This window comes from Gymnoscopelus microlampas (genome assembly GCF_963454915.1).
Source record: "Gymnoscopelus microlampas genome assembly, chromosome: 18".
NCBI lineage: Eukaryota > Metazoa > Chordata > Actinopteri > Myctophiformes > Myctophidae > Gymnoscopelus > Gymnoscopelus microlampas.
The window spans coordinates 45,431,367-45,441,159 of NC_139955.1; positions in this window are offsets into that span (position 1 = coordinate 45,431,367).

A 9,793-nucleotide genomic window follows, 5' to 3' on the forward strand; every position below is an offset into this window, starting at 1 on the left:
AGGCTATAAAAGGATAACAGAAAAAAAAGTCCTGTAACATTCTCGGTTACTGCATTGTCTCTCGCTTCAAATGTTTTCATAAACATGCTTGAGAGCGATGTTTGATTGTAAATGACATTGTGTGTGTGTTTACATGGACGTCTTGTAAGATACGGTAGCCTGGTTCCATACCATAGACCCCGCCCACTCTCTGAGTGGACTGCCTCTTGGTCTGGAGTTGTAAATGTGAACCTAAGACTTCTCCGGTACAACATGCATTGTCCAATGAGAGGCGGAGGTGGGCGTGGGGATCCCTTAGGATTGGTTTAGGGATTTTCTAATCACCACAACATCAAGCAGCGCAGCAGCTGTTCTGAGTCTTTGATTAGACAGCGGTCTGTTATAGAGCTCATTGGTCATTATCCAGAAATAACACGCCACGCATTCAGTGATTGACCAATCAGAATCAAGCATTCAACCAAGCTGTGTAATAATCAGAGATAATTGCCTCTCTCTCTCTCTGTCTGTCTCACACACACACACAACCTGTGGGTATACTGTATCATGTTATACAGTATCACGGGTCTTAACCCAGCTGTCATTGTATACTGTAGGTCTTTAAGACTCGGATACTGTATCCCACCCCGACACACACACACACAAACACACACACACACACACACACACACACACACACACACACACACACACACGCTTGTGGTGGTACATAGAATCCTGCAGCTGTTGTCATGACTGATTTGGTTTGGTTAAAGCTGGCGTAGAGCCAGGCTCCAGAGTTAAGGTCACCTGACACGTGGAGGTCTTACAAGTCATTAAATTGTAACTTTAGGAATGCGCAGATACCCTGTATAGACTTATACTGTATGTACTCAAGTACTGTACTACTTAAGTACAATTTTGAGGTATTTTTACTTTACTGGAGTATTTCAAATTTTCAGTAGCCTACTTTTACTTCTACTCCACTACATCTCAGAGGCAAATATTATACTTTTACTCTACTACAATTATTTTCAAGCTTTAGTCACTAGTTACTTGTACTTGTAGTTACTTGTAGATGTTGATTATTATTACAAAACCACTTCAGCCCTATATACATTTTGGCCATTTGGAAGTAGCTGATCTACAAGCTCACAATGTGTCGCCAAGCGACGCATTGTGAGCTTGTAGATCTGCTATTTTCAAATGATTTTTATGCATTTTTAAAACTTTGTGAAATGGGACATTCTGAATTATGAATACTTTTGGTACTTTAAGTACATTTTGATCCCAATAATGTTTTACTTTTACTCAAGTACATTTAATGAATGAATTCCGGACTTTTACTTGTAACAGAGTATTTCTACATTGCAGTATTGACACTTTTACTTAAGTAAAAAACTAATGTAATTTTTCCATCACTGCTGGATAGTCTACATAACCTGCTATCTAAATTACATTTAGTCTTTGCATAAGCCTGCAGGGTCGTCAAGGCTACGGTAAGTGCTACGGGCTATATAGCCATGGATCCTTTTAACTAATTATGCTGGGGACCCCCTGGAACCCCCCAAAGACTATAATTACACTCACACGAGCGCGCGCACACACACACACACACACACACACGCACACGCACACGCACACGCACACGCACACACAGGCCACGTGGCATATATTATTCAGGCAAATCGTTCCTGATTAAAGTTTAATTGAGCAATTTAAACGTGGCTCATTGTGTACAGTACAGTAAGTACATGAGATTGACTGACTATCATTCATTATGAAGTCAGGCTTCACTGCTGAGAAAGAAAGAAAGAAAGAAAGAAAGAAAGAAAGAAAGAAAGAAAGAAAGAAAGAAAGAAAGAAAGAAAGAAAGAAAGAAGATTGATTGATTGATTGATTGATTGATTGATTGACTAATTAGTGGACTGTGGACAGTTCAGAAACCTGCCTACCAGTGACATCATCGATGGGGAATCCAAGCTATAGAATAGAGCAGCCTTTCTATTCCTGGAAAGTTAAAGCCACTGTTCTTGCACTTAAAAAATCTCTGTCTTCAACAGGGGGTCCGGGACCCTTAGGGGATCCTTGGAGCTACCTTAGGGGGTCCGCCATATCTTTGTGTGACAGGAATTTTCTTTCTCACATTAACCACTTAAACCCTATAGCATCCCTTTTCTGAGGAGAACTTCAGCCAAAAATAGCCGATCTACAAGCTCACAACGCCTCGCAGCGCGAGGCGTTGTGAGCTTGTAGATCAGCTATTTTTTGGCAAAGAGGTATAGGTGTAGAGGGAAAAAAGAGCAGACCAAGTAAAAAATTAAGTTGAATCTGCAACTCAATTTGACAATATGTAGGGCGGGGTCCCGGCTTCATTTCGCTCTCTCAGCTAGGGGGTCCTTGGCCTGAAAACGTTGAAGACCCCTGGGTTAAGTGACTACCCTGACACACACAGGATGAGTCAGGGTATCGTTTCAGTCAGACAGAAGAAGCGTTGTATGAATATTTAACCGATGAAAAGTATTGACAAAAGCCTGTGACTAAATGATTAGATTTGGTATAATTAGAAATTGGATCATTTGGAACGCAAGCAGGCTCTCCCATTCTGCTGAAAAGTAAGTGTGTGTGTGTGTGTGTGTGTGTGTGTGTGTGTGTGTGTGTGTGTGTGTGTGTGTGTGTGTGTGTGTGTGTGTGTGTGTGTGTGTACTGTGTGTGTGTGTGTGTGTGGTGTGTGTGTGTGTGTGTGTGTGTGTGTACTGTGTACAGTGGAAATGTCACAAGGTGTCTCGGTCCCTCAGCCTCATTTTCCAATCAATAATTGATGCAGAAACAAGTCCAGCAGCTGAACTGGACATGGCAGTGTGGAATGAAAGCCGTCGGTACGAGACGGCGCTCTTCTAAAATGCACCCTCATTAAAAATGTACCGCCGCTAATGAGCCCAGACACGGACAATAACTGACGTCTGCACGGAACATCCCGAGGACTTATACTCAATACGAGATATTATGAAATAAAATAAGATAGAACAATGTTCTCTCTTATAGTTAACTCTTTGCCTGCCATCGACCAGATTTCTTGTCAGCTTCCATGCTAAGGCACAGCCTGCCACTGACGACTTTGACGGGGTTTTTTTTTTCTTTTTTTTTCTTTGCTGTGTACTGCATGGTACCTTGTTTGACCATGCAGGCACATTTTATGGTGTGTTTCGACTACTATGTATTTTGTGTTGTGAAGTGCACAGAGACCCCTTGGGGTGATGTTGCACTATAAATAAAAATAAACTGAAACTGAACTGAGATTTGACGACTTTAACAAGATGTGTGTTTTCAGTGGTTTCCCACAGGAGCGTGATTTGTTTATACGGTGATCCAGCATAATCTGTAGCCGAACGAGGGGAAGGGGAGCGCTTGTTTTCCTCACAAGCCCCGGCCGTGCGGGGCAACTAAGCACCGCCCGTGTAAGACGGCGAGTGACCGAGGGGCTTCGGGCGGGGCTGGTAAGGAAAACAAGCGATCCCCCCATCCCTCGCATAACCATCCGTGCTGGAAGGCTGAGTAGCTAGGCTAGCAGTTTACACAGGAAGCTCACAGACTTAGTAGTTAAATCTGGCTTAAAAAAAGATTTCTATCGAATATCTTAGTTACAATGAGATTGAGCTAACAGTTAATTGAGTAAAAGTACAAAAGTATTGGCATCAAACTGTACTTAAAGTACCAAAAATGTTTGAAAATAGCAGATCTACAAGCTCACAACCTGTCGCGACGTGTTGTGAGCTTGTAGATCTGCTATTTTCAAATAGCCTATGTAAGCTAAAGTGGTTAATTTAAGTTTGATGATATCATAATTTATTTCTAAAAGTAAGTAGAAGTAAAAGTACTGAAAATGGGAAATACTCCAGTAAAGTAAAACATCCTCAAAAGTACAGTACTTGAGTAAATGTACTTACTGTAGTTACTTTACACCACTGCGTCTTAACACACAGGCTGGCTGGACTGGCTGAGTAAACCAGACACTCGTCTCTATCAGGAGGAAGTTGATCTTCTGGGAAATACTGTCTTGTAGAAGTTGTAGTGATTTTTTTTTAAACTTTACTGAATTTTGTTATTAGGACGTGTCTATGATTTTCAGGTTGCCATATTTGTAACCTCTTTAGAAAAGCAATACGCCACACAAGTTTACCTCTGTTTTATAAGGGAGTCACTCCACTCGCACATCATGCCTCACTGCACCCCTCAACCTTTATAATTATTGTAAGTCTAAATCCTCATACCATGCAATAACTGTACCGTCTGACACACCCAAAGAACCACACACACGGATACTGCTAATTACTTTGCTATTGTTGCTCAGGTTGCTGTCGTTTCTTTCTTCTTTCTGTGATTTTGAAATTATTAATCACATCTTTCATTGTTATTATTGTTTCTCCATGTATACAGAGGTAGAGGGGGAAAGCAAGAAAAAGGGAAAACAAAATGTACACCTGTACTTCCAACTATGTACTGTACTTATACATTTCCCTAATACAAATATAATGCATACAAAATTGTATCAGCTTATTTGGGGTTAAGTGATATCTTTTTTCATATATTGACCGGTCAATATTAAAGTTTAGTTTAGGCTTAACGAGGGCTTAGCAACAACAGCCCTCCCCATCTCTGATATCCCATCGACCACAGCCTGTCAGCAGGTACAATACCATTATAATACCATTAGCCCCCATTAGCCATTTCACTGACTGACAGTGAGTGTGTGTAAGAGAGATACAGAGATACTGTAGATATTGGGAGAGAGAGAGAGAGAGAGAGAGAGAGAGAGAGAGAGAGAGAGAGAGAGAGAGAGAGAGAGAGAGAGAGAGAGAGAGAGAGAGAGAGAGAGAGAGAGAGAGATAGAGAGATAGAGAGAGACGGAGACGGAGACGGAGACGGAGACGGAGACAGAGACAGAGACAGAGACAGAGACAGAGACAGACAGACAGCAGAGACATACAGTAGAGACACAGAGAGAGATGGATACAGAGACGGAGAGAGAGAGGAGAGAGAGAGAGAGAGAGAGAGAGAGAGAGAGAGAGAGAGAGAGAGAGAGAGAGAGAGAGAGAGAGAGAGAGACTAATACGTATAGGCTAATCCTCTCCTCTTCCCTGTGCTAGCTGTCTCTCCATCGGCGTCTATCTCCCGGACACAGCAGATTACAGCAGGTTTTCCATTGTCCTGTCAGAGTAAACGTCCTTGGCTATACGGGGGGCTAATTCCCAGGAGGGGACCTGGAATGACCCGTGTTCTGTTTAATCACAGGCACTACACCGGGGGCCAAAAAACGCAAAGCCAGCGGATAAATGAGATTCAGCCGTGTCGGGATTTCAATTCAACACAAAACAATGCATTTTTAACGAGCCCAAAGCACCCGCATCAGTCTCGTCGCGTATTTGTCTAACGAGAGAGGGACAACAATGCTCTCTTTGTTTTGGGCTCAGCAGATTAAGATATGTGCCGCGACTGTAATGTCACTCACGTGTGATTGTTTGTTTGGCTGAATGCATGCACATATTTTGTATTCACACATTTAAAAAAAAAAACATCTGTGAGTCATTTTTAGATTCCAGATAGCAGATATACAAGCTCATAGCGCAGCATCGCGTGCCACACACACACACACAGACACACACACACACACACACACACACACACACACACACACACACACACACACACACACACACACACACACACACACACACACACACACACACACACACACACACACACACAGGGTGCCCCCCCCTCACTCAGAGATTTACAACTGCAATAATAACAGACAGGTTGCACCTGTCTCTCTGCTCAACCCGGAGAGAGAGAGCGAGAGAGAGCGAGAGAGAGAGAGAGAGAGAGAGAGAGAGAGAGAGAGAGAGAGAGAGAGAGAGAGAGAGAGAGAGAGAGAGAGAGAGAGAGAGAGAGAGAGAGAGAGAGACAGACAGGGAGAGTGATATACAATCAGCAGGGTTTTACTGAGGATAAGGTTAGAAATAAGTTTAGCGTTAGCCATAGTTTTACTGAGGTTACGTCTAGGAATAAGGTTAGGTTTAGGCATAGTTTTACTGAGGTTACGTTTAGGAATAAGGTTAGGTTTAGGCATAGTTTTACTGAGGTTACGTTTAGGAATAAGGTTAGGTTTAGGCATAGTTTTACTGAGGTTACGTTTAGGAATAAGGTTAGGTTTAGGCATAGTTTTACTGAGGTTACGTACGTTTAGGAATAAGGTTAGGTTTAGGCATAGTTTTACTGAGGTTACGTACGTTTAGGAAGAAGGTTAGGTTTAGGCATAGTTTACTGAGGTTACGTTTAGGAATACCAGGTGAATACCGCCAGATTTGCCCCGGGGTGACTGTGCTTTGGGGCAAGCTTTTTTTAGTGTTCATCAGAAGCAGTGCCAGGTAGTAGGAGTAGACTAAAATGTCAGGAACTAGTGGAGAACAGATCCAGTAGAACTAACACAAGTCATTCTATGCTTGGCTGTGGACAGGTGTCATGCTCCAAAAACAGAGACGCGTTGTGAGCTTGTAGATCCGAAGTTAGAAGCACCTTTTAATACTTTTCATTGCATGGTTCAATATTTGTAAAACCCACAAGCAGACGTAAAGGGTGTTCAATAGCACTGATTTATCAAAAAATCACACCCAGTGTGAAGTGGGCGGTGTGGTCACAGTGGTCATCACAGTGATGGAAGTGATTCACTTAAAAAAAAACATAAAAGTGTTTTTTTTTAAGTGCATAGTCCTATTTATAGGGCTATGCACATGTGTCATGTGTTTCTAGCCAATCACAGTCCTGAATAGAGTCATGGTGGCCAATCACGGTGCAGGGTTAGGGGGGTACACTGGTGGCCAATCACAGCGCAGGGTTGGGGGGGTGCAATTTGGATCCATGTCCAAACCTCACTTATAGGGGCGGTTGCACCGCCCAACAATTAAACATAAAGTAGAAAAATGGATAAATACATTGCAGTCGACTAAATCAACTGTAGATTTAGTTATTTACAGCAGTGGTTCTCAACCTTTTTCAGATCAAGGACCATTATTTACTGGGCATGTGAGCCAAGGACCACCATTTGATGAGATTTAGACTCTCAGACGCAAAACTTATAAGAATATTTTGTTGTCGTTGGATAAGATCAAAATAGCAATTCTTCTACATTCTCTGATTGTGTAGACTTCATGTAAATGAAGTTAAGTTAAGATGTTTAACAATAGTTTAACTCTTGAGAGCGTAAAATGAAACCAAATGGACCCGTGAGGGTCCATTTGGTTTCATTTTACGCTCTCAAGAGTTAAAGATCTATAAGGGCTAAATGTGGTTACCAACTCTCCATCATTTAGCTGGGGACCGCCTGGAACCCCCCTCAAGGACCACTGGTGGTCCCCGGACCACTGGTTGAGAACCACTGACGTATAGGTATATAATGCATGAAGGATGTAACATTTGACTTTGGGGATTCGGTTTACGCTGAACTTGATGTCTATGTGTCATCGGCGATGTTGATGTTTGTGCCATATAGCTATAAATACAGATACATACAGTAGCCTATAGACACACAGCACACACACAGTGTTAGAATGGAAACACGGACTGCATGCTGCCCATGGAAAACATTTCATTAAAACAAGGTATTTGTAGTGGTCCTCGGGGGAGGGGCTGGGTATTACAGTACTTCCGTGCATTTGTCCCATCGTATTAGGAGCAGTGTGTGCGGCCACCCCCCAGGGGAGCAGTTAATGGGTTAAAATGTACTGCTCATGTGGGGGCACTTCAACGTGACGCCGGGATCAAACCGAAGCCCCCCGCGGGCTCCCAGAAAAGAAAAGGCCTCCTGAGTCACTGCATGCCGGGCGGCCCCACAATTAATATTGCATCATCCAGCTCTAAGCGCAGAGATTTGTGTGTTTAAATAAAACAGTTACTGAACCAATACAGCTACATCAACACTGATAGGCAGTCACTGATAGAGTGTGAGTTTCTCTATGCGCGCACACGTGTGTGTGTGTGTGTGTGTGTGTGTGTGTGTGTGTGTGTGTGTGTGTGTGCGGTGTGTGTGTGTGTGTGTGTGTGTGTGTGTGTGTGTGTGAGCGCGAGAGAGTTTCTCTATGTGCGTATGCATGCATGCAGTGGTGGAAAGTAACTAAGTACATTTACTTAAGTACTGTACTTAAGTACAATTATTTGTACTTTACTTGAGTATTTCCAATTTCCAATACTTTCACTTCTACTCCACTACATCTCAGAGGCAAATATTGTACTTTTACTCCACTACATTTATTTGAAAACTTTAGTTACTAGTTACTTTGCAGATATAAATTATTACATTATAAAACATACATTAACCACTTTAGCCCTATTTTATACCTAGGCTATTTGAAAATAGCTGATCTACAAGCTCACAATGCGTCGCGATGCGACGCATTGTGAGCTTGTAGATCTGCTATTTTCAGATATTTTAGTACTTTCACTTTTGGTACTTTAAGTACATTTTGATGCCAATACTTTTGTACTTTTACTTAAGTACATTTTGAATTCCGGACTTTCACTTGTAACGGAGTATTTCTATATTGCGGTATTGATACTTTTACTTAACTAAAACATCTGAGTACTTTTTCCACCACTGCATGCATGTATGCATGTATGTAAAACCTCCTAACTCCGAAGATGCAGTTCGGAGGTTTGACCGACAGTTAGAAGATCCAATGGAGTCTAGTCAGAAGCGCTTTGTAATACTTTTCATTGGTTCAATATTTGTAAAAACCCACAAGCTTTTGGGGTGCATTGACCTGAACATGTGCATCTCCTCTGTATACTTATGGTACATTATAGAGAGAGAGAGAGAGAGAGAGAGAGAGAGAGAGAGAGAGAGAGAGAGAGAGAGAGAGAGAGAGAGAGAGAGAGAGAGAGAGAGAGAGAGAGAGACTGTGTGTGCGTGCTCAAAGGACAATTACTTACACTCATGCTTGACGGAGCTGGGCTGTATATTTGAACATGGATTTTACAGTCATGCAAATGGCAGTTTGTGTTCTGCAAACATCATGTTCATTTCACACGGTGTACAGTTGTCACACACACACACACACACACACACACACACACACACACACACACACACACACACACACACACACACACACACACACACACACACACACACACACACACACATAATGATGTTATGTACACATAGGCTTGGTTAATTGCTAGGTGGTATGCATGTCATCCCTGTACTTCAGTATGGGGGGGGAGAGAGAGAGAGAGAGAGAGAGAGAGAGAGAGAGAGAGAGAGGGAGGAAGAGAGAGACAGACAGACAGACAGACAGAGAGATGTTCTACAGACTGAACGTGTGGCATTTAATGTGAGCATACCAGTGTAAAGTAAAATTAACCATTACCACAATGTAGAAATACTCTGTTAAAAAAAAGGCCTGCACTCAACCGAAGGCCTACAACACAGTAGGTCCCAAGTCCTTGTCAAAGTCGGGCAGTTGCTAAACTGCAGTAACAAAACCCAAGCATGGGAGAGAGACCCAGAAAGGCAGGGAGAGAGAGAGAGAGAGAGAGAGAGAGAGAGAGAGAGAGAGAGAGAGAGAGAGAGAGAGAGAGAGACACACAGAGAGACAGAGACAGACAGGGAGAGAGACAGGCAGACAGAGCGATAAACAATCAGTAGGGTTTTACTGAGGATAAGGTTAAAAATAAGTTTAGCGTTAGCCATAGTTTTACTGAGGTTACGTTTAGGAATAAGGTTAGGTTTAGGCATAGTTTTACTGAGGTTACGTTTAGG